The 15,815-nt window shown below is 40.2% G+C and overlaps 1 protein-coding gene across 9 annotated transcripts in view; it reads right to left on the bottom strand.

Moving 5' to 3' along the window:
• ARHGAP8 (Rho GTPase activating protein 8) overlaps positions 1 to 14,855 on the bottom strand; it is a 103,760-nt gene extending 88,905 nt beyond the window's left edge. For 2 of the 9 annotated variants that reach the window (XM_068951515.1, XM_068951461.1), the window contains exons 1-2: positions 14,740 to 14,849; positions 8,223 to 8,335 (exon numbers count right to left, since the gene is read on the bottom strand). The gene's annotated coding sequence lies outside the window, so the exon portion shown is untranslated. Of the gene's footprint in view, positions 1 to 8,222; positions 8,336 to 12,762; positions 12,910 to 14,497; positions 14,711 to 14,739 lie in introns of those variants that run through there. The other 7 variants (XM_068951506.1, XM_068951524.1, XM_068951482.1 and 4 more) reach the window with 6 other exon arrangements.
• Positions 14,856 to 15,815: the final 960 nt, after the last annotated feature.

The raw sequence follows: 15,815 nt of genomic DNA, 5'->3' as shown, positions 1-15,815 counted from the left end.
TACTGATGTAGTGCAGAGATGTAGTGCAGTGATGTGTTATAGACCTGCAGACTCTGGTTTCAAGGTCCATTTTCGCTGGCCACTCAACTCTGGCTTTTTGACATTCCCACTTGCAGCTGGGATGTGGTAATCCCATCTTCTGTTCAGTCGAATGCCAACTCTGGGAATCCTGGTGCTCACTAGCATCGGGCAGGAGGGGGAGCAGTGACCTGTTACTTGCTGTTCCTCTGTGACAGTTCTAAGTCACACTTTTCTGTGTCCGTCCAAGCGGCTCTTCTCGTTATTCCTCCTCTGATTTAACTTCTTGCACCTTGTTTTCTGTCTTTCTTTCCATGGAGTTCCTCCCTTATCTTTCTTCCTATCTGGCCTTCTCCTGTCTGTCCCTTTGTTTTCCTCCCTTCCCCCATGACTCTTTTGTTTTCCACTTTCTCCCTAGTTTCTTTATCTTGGCTTAGTTCCTCTCCACATCGCTTTTTCCCCACTAGAGGAAATGGCAGCTACCACCAAATCTCTTAGGCTGAAAGAAGGAATTATACTTCAAAGTTATACTTTGAACCTACAGACTGCCCATCACTAAGTTTTCCTCTGCCAGGAAGCCAGTGACACATTTTAAGGGGGGGGGGGGGGGGGGGCCAGGAGATCATGAAACATAAGCATGCATGTATGTCCCTCTCCCACCAGCCACCCTGCTGGAAGGAGTAAAAACTCTATTTATGAGAACAATTAAGCATGTCAGAGTGAAATAAAAATTGTTTTCCTACTGTGTATAAATATCTGCATGTATCAGCTATTCCCAGTTCTGCAAGCATTGAAGTAAAAGGATTATTTCTACCCATTACGAGCAAAGAGGTTTTAGAAATTCTCTTGTTGTCTGAAACAGTGCAGCTATTTTCTTATCACATCCACTCATTCATCTGGCATAACACAAGTACATGGAAAAAAAAGCACCTAATGTATAACCAATTAACAGAAAGCCATGTAAGCTTGCCATATCGTTAGGACAAAATTATCTGAACATGGATAAATGGCTGCAATATGACACACTACAACACCATTTTTTGATTCAGTGTAAATGTTTATTGACTAAACAAAGATTACCACAATGTAATCATAATAAACATTAATGATCAGTCATCTATGGAACTTGCTTTCTAAATTAATATACTGTAATACACACTAATGTGGCAGAATTATGTTGGGCTGAACTCATGTTTAACTAGCGCTTCCATCTCAAGGGATTAAACACTTTCAATTGCTGACAAGTCTATTTTTAAGACTGTATTTTTTAATTAAATTAATCTGACAAGTTACTGGACAAAGGGTTGGTGTATTATGATATCAGAGGTTTTTTTTTTTTAATTGTATAATTATTCACTGGGGATTCCTCTGGCTGGAATAAATTAGGGCTTTTAAAATAAATTACTATTTTGCTTACATTTATGTAACATAGACTAGTGTTTCCATTTCTTGTCAAGATGTGGTTACAGTTCATCCAGCTTACCATCACCCCCCCCCACACACACATCCTCACTAAACCAAAATGAAATAGTACTTTAGAGCAAAGAAGCAGAATTCCAAAAGGCATTTTACATGGTGAACATACAACCCATGCTTTAGTTATAAATCTCAGTTGAAAACCAAGCAAAAACAAAGATAACAGCATCTACTGTTCCACTGCTTCTCCGTCTGCACTGGACTGTTTCTTAATACTACTTAAATACTAAAGATTCAGTTATTTGTTTGCCTGAAATAATTATTTTCCCATTAAGTCTAGAATATTAAGATTAAATTTTTTCCTCCCAGACAATTTCTAAGTTATCACAATTTAGTGTGCAAGGCAGGAGATTTAGTACTGCAAAGCCTGGTGGTGTTTTACTGTGAGAGTTCAATGCATGAGCGCAACAAAGCTGCCAAAATACTTCAGCAAACATTTCAGATGAGAACGCAGTCATTCATCTGCTTGTGCCAACGGGCTTAATAGGGCCCAAAACAGCTCACATGTTTGATGAAAATCAATATAATCAGGCAGCAACAGCAGCCGCTTCAGATCTAACTTTGAACTCAACTTCCTTCTGTAATTTTGATTTTCATCTACCTCAAATTTCACCTCCATTCACATCCACACATCCCACCTACAGGATCTTTTTTTTCAAATCAGATCTCATACAAGGCTACACTTCTATAGGATGTTTTGGGGTTAAAATTGAACAAAAATTGAGAAATGCCTTTATATTTCAAGAGTTTCAAGTATTTTCTTGATGTTAGAACTGTGAAAACAATGTTAAAATGTTCTTGGCTCATCTTTCCACCAAGATGTAGCAAAGTATCAAAACTGATACTCAAGAGAAACTAACATTTTATATTGCTGTTTTTTTGTGAGCAAAGCTATTTGACAGGTTTGTGGAAGAGCACAAAGGATTATTAAACGTGCAAAACTGCGAAATAGAATAATAAATTGGTCAGCACAGACTACAGAGTATAGGGAACTAGATGAAGGAAAAAAAGACACAGAAGCAGATCTTTCCATCTTAAATTTTAGAGGTGAAAAAAAGTTAAATTAGGTTTAAAGTTTAAAACACAGCTCAAAGGCTTCCTGTTCATTTTCTTCCTTACTCACTCTGCCCATGTCTTACACAGCTGTAACTCTCTTAACTGGCACGGCAGATAGACCCCCAAAAGACTACCTAAAATCTGGATGAGAGGCACTTCATGTCATGGTTCAATTATAAGTATATCTGCTCCTGAAGTTCCCAGTACTGGATCCAAAAAACTGAGGTCACACGAAAGAGAGAATGACCTAGCATAAATGAACTCTACGAATTCAGATTTATTCAAACAATTTTGGCAGGTTAACTTTATACCAGCAAGATTTATGTGACATCAAGTAAGTATCTTCTGTCCTCCTGCAGCCGACATAAACAAGGATTTATGCTTTTTTGCTGCCTCTGTGTACTTTGACTAACTTGGCAGAAATGGGACTGTGCATCCCTGTACAATCTGGAATCACGTTTTTATTGCTGGGTGATCTGCTTGCGTGTGTATTTGGTAATAACAACTGTCGTATGGTCGCCCTCTTATAAAAGGCTTCCACTCTGAAGACATCATCCTCTCATCCAAAGGTATTTGTCTATATTCATGCATGGTACAGAGAAATTCTCATGAAATGAAAAAAATGAAGCAGTAGCATGACGACTGAAATTATGACATATTATTAACAGGATTCTGCTAGTAGACCTTTTCATATTTTAACAAGAGTTATCTTCAAAAGAAATCTTGCCACTGTCATGTAACATTTCTTACTGTCATTGCGCCTGGTTTATTACCTTTCTATCTTTAACTGCACTCCAAGAACATGCAAAAATTATCAGCCTAGGAAAAATCAAAATTTCTAACATCTGGAAAATAATAAATCCTACTTTTCACACAAGAAATACAGCACTGATAACATATTACAGCAATGATACGTATTAGCCCATTAATCTCTATCAAACACTACCAGAAGGCTCTTCAGAGGTACTTAACAACAGTGGCACCCAGCTCTTCTTGAACTTTTGAACACGGTAATTTTTATACAAATCTAAAGACAAGAATGCATCAGCTGTAGATACACTTGCTTCAACCTACGCCAACATCTAACAAGACTACATTGCTTATTCATTATTCCTCCCTTTCAGTACATGACAAAAATGGAAATCTTACAGAAATTTCACATTACTTATCTGTTGAAGTAGTCATTAGTGTTGCTATAGTCTATAAAGTACTACGACAGCTGTAGTGGCATGATGGTCTAAGACTTTAAGCAAGGCAAAGGGATAGATGATGGTTTTTATTAGGCCAACGCATGCAGCAGGGGGGAAAAAAACCTGTTAAGTTTACAGGGATTCAAGACCTTCAGATGACCTCAAAGAAAAGCTTGTGCACCTAACAGCTTATCATTTTATACACCTCCAAAATATTCCCTTTGACATGTTTAATGAATATTTAATAAGCAGTATGTAAACAGCACAGAGTTTGAGAGAAAAGTGAGGGGACAAAGATACTGTAAGTTAGCAGCAGAAAACAGCAAGGCCATATAGCAGAGAAGAACATACAAATTATTCATTAATGCAATGATCATAAGTAAATAAGACTGTCAGGTGAGGGTCACTTCCTCTCTTCCTCTCACTGCCACAATTTGAAACGTCACAATTTAAATAAATCACTTATTTTTCTTAAATAACATTTATACCCTTTCCAAGGATGTGGGGACACAGCCTAACCTTCCAGAAATACTGTGTAACACATTTGCTTTACCAACATTGCTGGCAAGAAAAACCTATGTGTTTACAGCAGTTAATATATATGCTATCTTTGTCATAGCTGTTGGCCATGGCTGGTTAATTCATTAAGTAACAGCTGGAATAAGTATTTCTAAGCCAACTCTATCTTTTTTAGAAGTAACTTAGACACCAATCCCTGGAAAAAATTCAGAGCCAATATGCAAAATCCTTCCCTTCCCTCTCTTGGTCAATTAGAGTATTCAGCAGAAAAAAAAAAAATCCCTTGCACACTGCCTACCAGCTAGATTTTCAATAACAGGGGCACAGTCTAGCATAAGCTTTGAAAACTCCATCAATGCAATGAAGCAATTGACAACATCTTCTGCCTCCTTCCAAACCCAAAAACTAATCCTTTTCCTCATTTTTAGTTATATATTAAGAACAAACGCCTGTAAATCGCTCGCTGTGTGTCAATGTAAAATGGATATACTACCCCATTGAGGGCCCAGATTGAGGAAAGCATTCAGGACAGCCATAAAGCATAAGCTCAAATATACGCACAACAGAAGTCCAGCTAAAATGAATTATGTGTTCAAGGTTTTCATGAATCAAAGCCTCAAAGCAGTGTTAGCTGCTTGATTAACCAGGAAGCACTTCTGCCACTCTTCACCTAATCAGGTCTTGCCAGCCTAACTCACACTGAGATGCACTTTCCTTCCTAGTACTTCTCCAGGTACCAGAAGGATTACAATGAAATTGGGTTCTGCTCCCCCAGACTACAGCTGGCAGCATCCAAACCTTCCACATTCTGCACCCACCCGTTAGCACTTAGACAGCGAAAATAAATGGGTCTCCTCAAGGAGGAACATACTATTCAGTGTCGGTAATGGCATTGCAGCAGAGCTCTTTGTGAGCTTCCGCTAAAAAGCATAATTCAGGAATAAAGTATTACTGCTTTTCCATTCAGTCTGTGGTATATGAATTCTAATGATTCCTCTCTTCCTTTTTTCATAAATTCAGTCAGGCTTCTGCAGGCACTTGTGTGGCTTCATAAACATTATTGCAGATTTTTCTCATCATCTGACTTTAAAATCCTCAGAAGAAAATGTTTTAAGTAAGTTATCCCAAAGGCAGATAAGGATCATTTGGCTCTAGAGCCAATTCATTCACACCTCCTGCCTGCTGGTAAGGAAAGAAAGGAGAGAGAGAGAGAGAGAGAGAGAGAGAGAAAAAAAAGAAACCAAAAGGTGAACGCATTGAGTATTTTAAGTCTTGAAAATGATGGCATTGTAAAAGGGACCCATTTACAATAAGTGGGCTTTCCTAGTTCTAAGGCTGGGACAAGAAGTTATTTTACCCTCTCAAAGGCATCTTATACTTAAAATGACATTTCTATCTGAAAACTTTTACCTACTGTTGTTACAAATAAGAGCAAAGATAAAAAATTAAAGAAAGAAAATAAGCAAGAAGAACTTAAGGAAAAGTTTTTTCCCAATTTACAGCTCCTTTCTTTTGCGCAGTTGGTGTCATCCTGTATATGGGTATCTTCACTGTCTCTTCAGTAATTAACCAGTTTCTTTGCATAGGTCTTTCATATAGGGAAGAGAAGCCTTTTTTAAGTGATAGGAAAATAAAGGATGAAAAAAAGCTAACAGGTTGTTAGGAAGCATTGGAAACAAACATAGGGTGTGAAGCTAAGTACAATTAATTGCTTTAAAACTACTAGCTTTCAGGTTCATTAGTGCACTTTTTTTCTTTTTCTTTTAAACCACAGTCTCCCTTCTCTTCTGGGAAACGTCACTGACCAGCGTCTGTAGCGTCACTGGAGTATCCACTTTTGGAAGCTATCCCAAGGTTGAGAAGCAGCGCAGCTTTCTTTCAGATTTATCAGCACAGTTGTCCTTCCCATTTTAACTGCAGTAGCTCATTAAGTGTTTACCCATGGGATGTCACCAGGCAACAGTAACCAATCCGTAAAGCCACCCCACATGAAATAAAAATTAAGAAACTCATAAAAAAGATCTGTAACTTCAATAGCCTTTTTACAACACCAAGATGAAAGATCTGTAACTTCAATAGCCTTTTTATAGCACCAAGATGTAGTATTATACCACATCCAAACTCCATTTGCAAACAGTTGTTGAATCAAACATGAAATTTTCGAAAGTTTTTTTGCATTTTTCTTTCACTATTTTCCTCCTCAAATCTTAATAACATATCTTTTATCCTGACTTACAGGATTCTGACTGCAAAGATAAGATTACGACTGCAAGTTTGTCAAGTCCATTTAATCTTTCTGTCAAGCAAAGCAATATGTATATTAAGTTCAGATGCTGAGACAAACAAAGCCGCAAACATATAGTAACTTACTCTGCTACTTGAACACTGTCTCAAGAGACTTTTCCTACCACTAACAGGATTAAAAAACATCGAAACAAAACCCAGTGGACATATCAGAGCAGGGAAGATAATATAAAGCTTTCAGTTACTCTTCATTTCTGGGTTCTGAGTTTAACATTAAAGACTCACCTACCTGATTTCTGGCACTCTTGTATACACAATGTGAAATTCTGTCCCTATCAACACCAAAACCTCACACTGACACCAAAAAAGTTGGGATAGGATCTCACTCCTCCCAAGCACAGGATTTTCCTCCCAAGAATGGGATAGTTCCTTATATTAAAACCCTCTTCTGAAGAACTCGGGAATCGCCCACCTTCTCTCAGTACAAGTGGTAAGCAACCTTTTTTTGGCCCTCAGCTTCAGTAGAGGGCTTTGTAGCATTCCATCATGAACACACAGCTCATTCTCAGCTAAGATTCAATGAGCAGGCTTAAGCTATCAGGTCACAGCTTCCAAAATACACAGTGCAAATCCAGTAAACCAATGGAGTATTTTTTAGAAAAGTGATCTTTTCATTCATATTTCAAACAATAGGCAACAATGAGCAATATACCCATAAAAATGCATATTTGAACAAAGATAAAACTACAAGGGTGCCTGGGTTACTACCTATCAAAGCTAGACCTAAATGAACAGGAGCTGCTAGGAGTTTCAATATTTTCTGAAGCTACAGAGATCAGTCTTTGTTGCAAAGGCTTTTTTCAAAGCCTCCTTTGTAGGGTACATGCCAAACTTCTGAATTTCAGCCTCAGACTCAAGCTTCTAGGAAGCCGCTTCACAAGCCTGAGACAGCTTCCAAAAGGGGAAACTTTAGGACACTATAGACACTGTTTAGTAACATTTACTAGAAGAGAAGGGAGACTACAGTTTAGAAGGAAAAAGAAACCAACAACTCCTTACTTTTCTCATTGTTTCAATTCCTTTCAGTTATATGTGTAGTATGTGTAAACTGATTAAAGACTGTGTATACAGCAAACACGATATTCATTTTTGTGCTTTTTTCCGACTCAAATGTCAGATAAAATCCTGAACGATAACTGAAAAGATGGACGTGCAAAGTCTGTGATGGGAAACATCTTACTCTTTTCTACTTTAATAATTCAATGGCTTTTTATAAATAAAAATGTACTCAACAGTATGATGTTCAGAATTTTCTCTAATTCTTTCTAGCTATGGAATAAAAGCAACCATGAAGTATTTCAGGATGTAGCATCCACTGCACTGGTTGCTCAGAGCACATGTTATCAGGCATTGATAGGCTTTATATTCAGTTGTCTCATAAGAGACATGGAATAGGTTTTTCTTTAATGTTCACACAGCGGTGTCTCTAACACTTCTTAGCTGTCAGGGATCTCAACAGAAAATTTTTAGTAGGGGCGTGTGTGTGTGCGCGCGCGCGCGCATGCGTGCACAACCGTGTGTGTGTATAGAGAAAGATGTTTAAGAGAGCAACATCATCCAAATCAGGAATAGCGTAGGTAACTTGTTACCAGTAGAATACTAACAACATGAGACTACTTAGAGGTTATTCACTGGAAAGCAGAAAAATATGGTCATTACCTTGTAAATGGCCTTGCACCCTTTTCCTATGCAGCTCTTTTTGCACCTAGCCCAAGATTCCACATGCCCGTCTCTGTGAGCCTTGCGATGTCCAGAGAAATCCTCACTGACGGCTATGAAGCAGGAGTTCAAATGCCCGAGAGAGGGTTAAAATTTAGTTTAAAAAATTAACAACAATAAAGCTTAAACATTTAGAAAAAAATAGTATCTGAATCCATCTGTGGAAACTTGGTGTATGTTGTAACTTGTTACCTCCATTGCATTATTCTGCCACTCTATGTCACCGTTAAGATAGAGAAACTAATAGATTTTTAAGCGTGGTTTAGAAAGTTGTGTTGGGGGTGGACACCACTAACCACTATGAGGATTCCCAGTGAATTTTCTACATGAAGCTCTGATGTTCAGTTTATGAGTATAATCCTGCAATGTTATCCCAAAGATACTGTATTCCCTGATGTTAGTAGAAGCCATATAGATAGGGAAGTCCAAAGTCTCTACTGGGGTTGATTTCAAAGTTGGAAAAATTTAGTGAAATACAAGCACTGCACAGCACACCCAAAACGTCAGCTATAGTCTTTGATAAGACTTTCCAGTTAAAAGAAATATCCCCAGGATATATTAACATAAGAAAAAGAATAAAAAATATCTCGAGAATGAACAAATCAAAGAAACAGCCCTTAAGGCAGACATCACTGAAGGGCAATGAGGTTACACCGCTGGGGATTTTCTTTATCACGGACAAGACTGGTATCATAGCCTAGCTGATATCATTAAGGCTACCTGAAACTTCCAAGTCTAAGACTTTATTTTCAGCTCTTCACAACTTTATTTGTGGGCTGAAATTTTCCAACCTCGAAAGAAGCACGCAAGTAAGATGGGAGTTCAGGAAGGGTTACTGAGAAGGCTAAGTGAAAGAAATGGGATTTGAACAAGATAAGAGAGAAGAGATGAGATAGAAGTTGAATGAGTCCCAACCAGGGATAATAAGTAGAAAATCTGTGCCCATTAATGCAGCTTGAAATGAAACCCACGATTGTTCCATCTCACCATTTCTTTCCTATCAGCACATCTGCTGTTACATCCTGTTACACTGCTTGGCCTCAGAAACAGCAACCTACAACTGCTATCTATTTTTCCATCATATCAAAAGGCAGAAATCTATATGCTTATTCTCAAGATTCAGCCTTGATGACGACCTACACTGGTGTCAATATAATGTCCCACAATAGAATTATGTTTGTTTGGTTTTTTTAATTAAAAGATTATATATGGATACAAAGCCACAGAGTTTGTTACAAGAACTTCAATAATCTTCCTAAGTCTAGCACTCAAACACTCAGGAATGCCAGAGCTTGCCTCAACAATATTTTAAGTCCCTGTGTGTATGCGTAAAGCCACATTTTTAATTACAGGCTCAGAAGAGTATTTTTAGTTTCCATATATTTCCTAACCTAGCCACAGCACAGGAGAATGTGATCTAGGAGCACTGAAGGAGAACTGTTCCTCTCTAATGAAAAGAAGATTGTCTTTCCCTCTTGTTAAACAATGTAGAGGATGTAGTCATGGAGGCACGGCTTGCACACAGAAAAGAGAATGGATGGTCTCAGAGCTAATATCGAAGACGTGGATTCTATTTTTGTCTCTGCCAACAGTTTCCAATGAGATACTTTGTAAGTCATTAAACCAAACTTTTCCCTTAGATGATTTTAAGGCTACCTATGAGCTTGCCTAGAGACAATATGTAACTAATATGAACAGAGTGTTTCCCTCAGGAGAACTGATCTTAGTCCGCTCCCCATGACTGACAGATCTGCCACACTCCCTGAATGGTGAAAACAGAAATATAAAACTTGCTTTTGGAAGAGCATAGAAGTATGAAAACATAGTTTCGAGGAAAATCTCTCTCTCTCTATATATATATATCTCATATATAGATATATAGGTTTATGCGTATATATAACACCTATAACCTATATATAATGCCTTATATATATATGTTTCCCTATTTTTTATATATAGATACATATACACTGAGAGAAAGAGGAAGAGAGGGATGCTTTTGCTCATCAAAGAGCTAAGAGTTTTGAGAGCATCCTGACATAAAGAATTGGCTTGAGAATCAATGAAAATCAAGTATAATCACTAGTCAAAGGAACAATCAAAATAACAGCTCAAATTCAGTGGTGGCCACTGATTCCGAATGCCTGAATTCGGACATGTAGTCTTTGACTCCGAGGCACCCGCAGCCCCTGTTGAAGTAAACAGCAGCACTCTCAGGATTCAAAATTTCTTATGCAAGTGTGGTATGACCCACCAAATCCCATATTTGCATGATTAGAGGATTGTTATGTCTTACATGTTCATCAGTTCATGCTACTTATTCCCCATCTGCAGTCACTGTCTGCATATGCTGTGAAAATTATTGTCATTATAGATCAAAGATTATGCTTCTGAAAGACAGAGCGCGCAGGAGGAAGAGAGAAACTCTCGAGGAATATGGATTGCACCAATAGCATATAAAGTGAATTCAGTAATAAAGAATGAAAGATTCAGAAACTATGAACAAAAGACTTCTGGCAGAAGCAGAAAAGTATTTCTTCTTTCTTTTTTCCTCCTTCAAATGTTCTTGTCTCTTGAACTGGGTATTATAAGCCAATGACTATATTCAGTTTTCTTTTAAAAATGTCTTATAATTTATAATAAAACAGCTTATTTTCGTTTGGGTCAGGGATGATGGTGCAACTAAGCCATTCTTCAGTATTACTGGTAATACTACCTGCCAATCTCTCATTGACATAAAGAAAGCTTTTTTTGATAACTGTCTCCTTGAAAAGGCACCGAGTTGTTAGTTTTTAAGCTGTCAGGCTTGAACAGCATATATGCACAACAGAATTTGCACCTCATTATAGTAACACCTAGCAGCACTGCTAAAATATAAAGGTCTTTTAGCAGTTCTTTTACTATTACTTTTTACCTTCATTCCCTTTCCGTCTTATGCACTGATGACTCAAATCTTTCCTTTAATCGGTACTTTCACCTACACATTCTAAGGCTATTTTAAAAAACATCCTTTTAAAAACTGTAAGTCTTTATATTTTCCAAATTCAATTTTTCCAGTATTTATTTTTCCATTGAAATGCTGATACTGGCCACAGCCTATTTTTGATGAAAACTTATGTGCATTGTTTTTCTTTAAATAAAAAAGAACTTTAACCGGACTTCTTCATTCCTGTACGTGAAAATAATTACTTATTTTCTGAGCTTCAGTTGGGTGGATTTTTTTTTTTTCTTCAAAAGCAGAAGGGGACAACCTATGTATCTCCAGCCTCACATGACTCATTAGCAGGTCATACATACCTGGTTCCCATGATAGGTTAGTACTATTTGACTGCCAGTAGGTTACGTTAGCGTGGAGGCTGGCAAGTAATCTGAAATCCCAACTGTGAATACAGTGAGCAGCAAGAGCTATCAAGACTAAAGCTGGGGAGTCACCCCTGGGTGACTTGGCTATGTGACCCAGCCCTGAGCAGCAAACTCTGGATTCCCTAATTTCCACCTCTCAGAGCTGCATACTGCATCTCTAGCCTCAGCAACATTTTGGATTTCCATTTATATGGTCAGGAGGGAGGCCATCTTTAAACAAAAGGTATAATGTTCTATTAAGTTTCATTTAAAAATATGACACATATCTGTAATTTTAATCAAATTCACAGTTCTTTTTAAATAAAACTGGAGTTATAATTTCAATAACACAATGCCTATGAAACAGTTACAGAATTCTGTTATATTTGAATTTCAAAATTTAACCAATTCAGACAGCACCGCACAAGTGCTTATAGCTATACTATGCACAAGCCCTTTACACCAAAGACTGTTTTGACTCTGAACAATTTAACTGATAAAACTGCTAAATTTAAAACTGATAAAAACTGATATCCACATCACCATATAGGCTTAATCATGAATAGATTCATTCTACTCAATTGCGCAGTGATTTCATGGGTCTCTCCATATGTTTAAAGATGAGCTTAAGAGTTCATAAGGGGAGTGTGAAAAATACTGCTTACACATTTCTTCAGTCATGCTGTTATTAAACATTTATTCAAACCAAGGGAACTTTAGAAATACAGTTTACTTCTCACCCTGTCTATTTACTTCTTGAATTCCTGCTCTAACAATGAAGAAAACAAAACTAGGAAGTCAGTTTCATTTCACTTATTAAAGTTAGTTCCACTTAACAATACTGCATATTTTTGTCTGAAAAGGCTGGAATGTTACTTATTTCTGTAAAAACAACTTTTAAAAAGAACTCTTTCAGTTACAGTGTCATCACTGCCTGTCTTAATTCTATTCCAAGCCTTCTCTGGCTAAATTTAAGACTAAAATGGCACGCTCTTTTTTTAGGCAACATGCCAGAGGTCATACAGCAAGTTAGTGGTAAAACTAGGCTTATATTCTGAAATGCTTCACAGACACAGGTCGTTCTCCTTGGGAGAGGGCTTTGATGTATAAATATTTGATGTAGAAGTAAGGCTCCTACCTTCAAGGACACTGACTACTGCTCCAGAGGGAGCTTTCACTCCTGCATCTAAACACCCAGGGAGGATTTGAAAAGCAAAGGACCAGATAGAAAGCAGTCTACAGATACTTCAGCTCAGGGACTGAGTAGCAGAGGCCGATGACACATCTGTGTTAAAAAAATGAAATAAATAATAATGATACTAAAAACCCAACAAGGCAATCATTACAACATACAACCTAAAGGAGAGCAGATTAGCAGATTCCTCGTTGTGCACTCAGTTACATTTAATAGACTGGGAAAGGCTTCTACCTGGGAAAGGACTTTTTCCCTAGACTTTAGGTGAGCTGCTTACTTTACTTGGCAATGCAAATGTGGGAACAGAGGATTAGCCTCTTGTCTCTGCCTTAAAAGGTTTGAGCCTTTTGGTAGATGATTTCTACCACTGTGAACTTCATGGGGGCGGTGCTGGGGGGATTGTTTGCACTGAAAGAATTACAGGAATGCAAATAGCAGCTAACAAGTGGAACAGGTTCCAGAAGGCACTTCCCGGCTATCACAGCTCCCCCAGAAAAGTCGAACTAGTCTAAACTAAACTTTGCATTGCCTGTTTTATATTGGAACACTTATTTGAAAATGATAAGGTTACAGGAACATCACTCAGACGTTTGGAAGTGTCAGAAAGTTTCACATACAATGTGAATTCAACTCCTTGTGCGTGTGCACTCTGATACAAATTGTAATTACATGCTGTATTTTTCGGTCACCAGGGTCGCAGGGGTCCCATACAAACAAAAATACTGTAAATGAACCTTTTAAGTTCTAAAGAAAAATATGATACTACACATTTAGAAAGTGTCCTGAAAGTTTAACTAATAAAATATATATAATAACAGAGGTGAAGAGGAACAAAAAAACCCAAAGGTACAGTATATAGAGCTACAGACTTTCTTTACAATGTACTTTATGGCTTGTGCTTAAGACTGCTGAATCTCAACACACAACCTGTGACACACCCAGAGAAGCACAGAATTATTACCGTAGTCTTTGCTCCATCTCTGTTTCTTATGATGTTTCGCATTGACTTGAGCTCCAGTTCTGCAACAGGACTCTCACACAAGCAGAAACTTTTGCTCTTAGGAAGCTCTACCCTGAAGTCAGCGAGCATACCCACAAGAGGAGAAAGTCACCTACCCGCCATTAAATCCGACAAACTATTTCACATATTCCTAATGTACCAAATCCTCAGTCGGGTCACATACTTGTGTAAATAATCACAAGAATCAGTTCTCAGGTTGGGCTGTAAGCGCTGTTATAAAATACCTGCTGTACATGTCATAAAATACCTGCTACAGTAGAGAGCCCTGTTCCTCACTATGACCTTTGAGTCATATTATCACGACAAACTGCGAAAATCAGTGTCCCGCTGCAAGTACGTATCCAGACTGCCACTTAAGGCTAACTCCAAGTCAACTACTTTTTTTTAGTTTCTAAACCCACGTTTGGCCAACCACGAAAACCCCTCCGGCCCTGCCTTCACGGACGAACCCCAAGACACTGCTCCACGCTTACAGGAGGGCGGGAAGATCGCCCCAAAACCCTCCCTCCCCACCCCCCCGGCTGCAGCAGCACTGCCTTCAGCGCACCCCTCACGGTACGAGTTTTGTACAATCGCTACTTAGAGGGGAAAATGGTGTGTATGTGTGTGTGTGGGGGGGGGGGGGGGTGTCCCAGAACAGCCGAGCGGTTGCTTTACCTTTAGACAGGGCACCCAAAGGACAGCAGAAGTACTCAGGCTAGTAGAATCCCCCCTCCCATATACATATGTATACACACACAGATATATGTGCGCCTACGTCGCCGAAACGCTCCCTACAAGACAGCCCCGCAGGCCCGGCGGCGGCGGCGAGCACCGGGGCAGCGACTCTCCCCGCCGCCCCTCGGCCAGCCCCGGCCCCGCTCCGCCTCCCCCCGCTCCCTCCCCGCCGCCTCACGTACCTGGCCGGGCGGCGGCGGCGGGGGGCGCGGGCGCAGGCACAGCCGGGACCGGGGCCGGGGGAGGCGGACTCTCCCCGGCAGCACCGCCCCGGGGCCGGCGCTCACCTGCGGGCGGCGGGGGCGGGGCGAGGGCGCGGGGCCGCCCGGCGGGGCGAAGGGGGAGGGGCGCGCGCGGCCGCTTGAGGCGCGACCGTTAGGGCCGTTTGTGGCTGCCCTTTCGCTTTCGCTTCCTGCGCGTGATTTGCGGCGGGGGGGCGGGGGGGGGGGACAGCGGCAGCCTGGCGCGCGAGGTGTGAGGCGTGCCTGGCGCTGTCCTGCGCCCGGATGGCTCCCCCCACCCCGTCCCTCGCCTGGTCGGCCACGTCTGGCGTAGTCTGGGAAGGAAATTTGAAGTAGTCCGAGGGGAGCAGAAAAAATAAAACCGGAAAATAAAACCAAAAGCAAGATACGGGAGTTAACCTCCTTTTACTGCCTTTTTGTTGCTCGGGGTGGGGGGGGGGGGAGAAAATTAAGTTATCAAGTTTTTGAGCGTCGCCGTCTGACTGCAGCGGGGAGTAACGAGCGTGTTGGCAGAGCTCGGGGTTGGGGGGAGATCGGCCCTTCATAGTTCATTACTGTGATCTGAGGAGGAGAAGTCAGGTGTAGCTCTTCGCTCTGAGGCCTGTACTCGCTGACGGGGGTCCCCGCTGCCGGCAGCTGGGGCCTTTGTCTGGCCGGGAGGTGAGCGGGTGATGTCCGCCCACTGTGCTTTTCCAGGCTGTATAATATAGACAGACAGACATCCATCTTCTTCACATACCCCTCCCCTTTTTTTGTAGCAAGTGCGTGGCACTACTATCTCCCCTCCTCACCCCACTTTGCTGCAATTAATAGGAATTTCTTCTGCCTGCACAGCTTTGCGCTTCTGCTATTGCATGTCATAATCGTTTCGCTTCCTCTTGTCCACGGTCTCGTCCAGTTCTTTCCATGGGGTATTCCAGTCCTTTCTCTTGTCATAACAGCAGCGCTTAGGTTTATGTCATCAGCAAATTTCATTAGCAGAGTCATGTTTTTTGTGCCAAGGTCACTAATAAAAA

The sequence above is a fragment of the Struthio camelus genome, chromosome 1, assembly GCF_040807025.1.
Source record: "Struthio camelus isolate bStrCam1 chromosome 1, bStrCam1.hap1, whole genome shotgun sequence".
Lineage (NCBI taxonomy): Eukaryota > Metazoa > Chordata > Aves > Struthioniformes > Struthionidae > Struthio > Struthio camelus.
The sequence above is the reverse complement of the archived record's forward strand: the minus strand, read 5'-3'. Positions and strand labels throughout refer to the sequence as shown.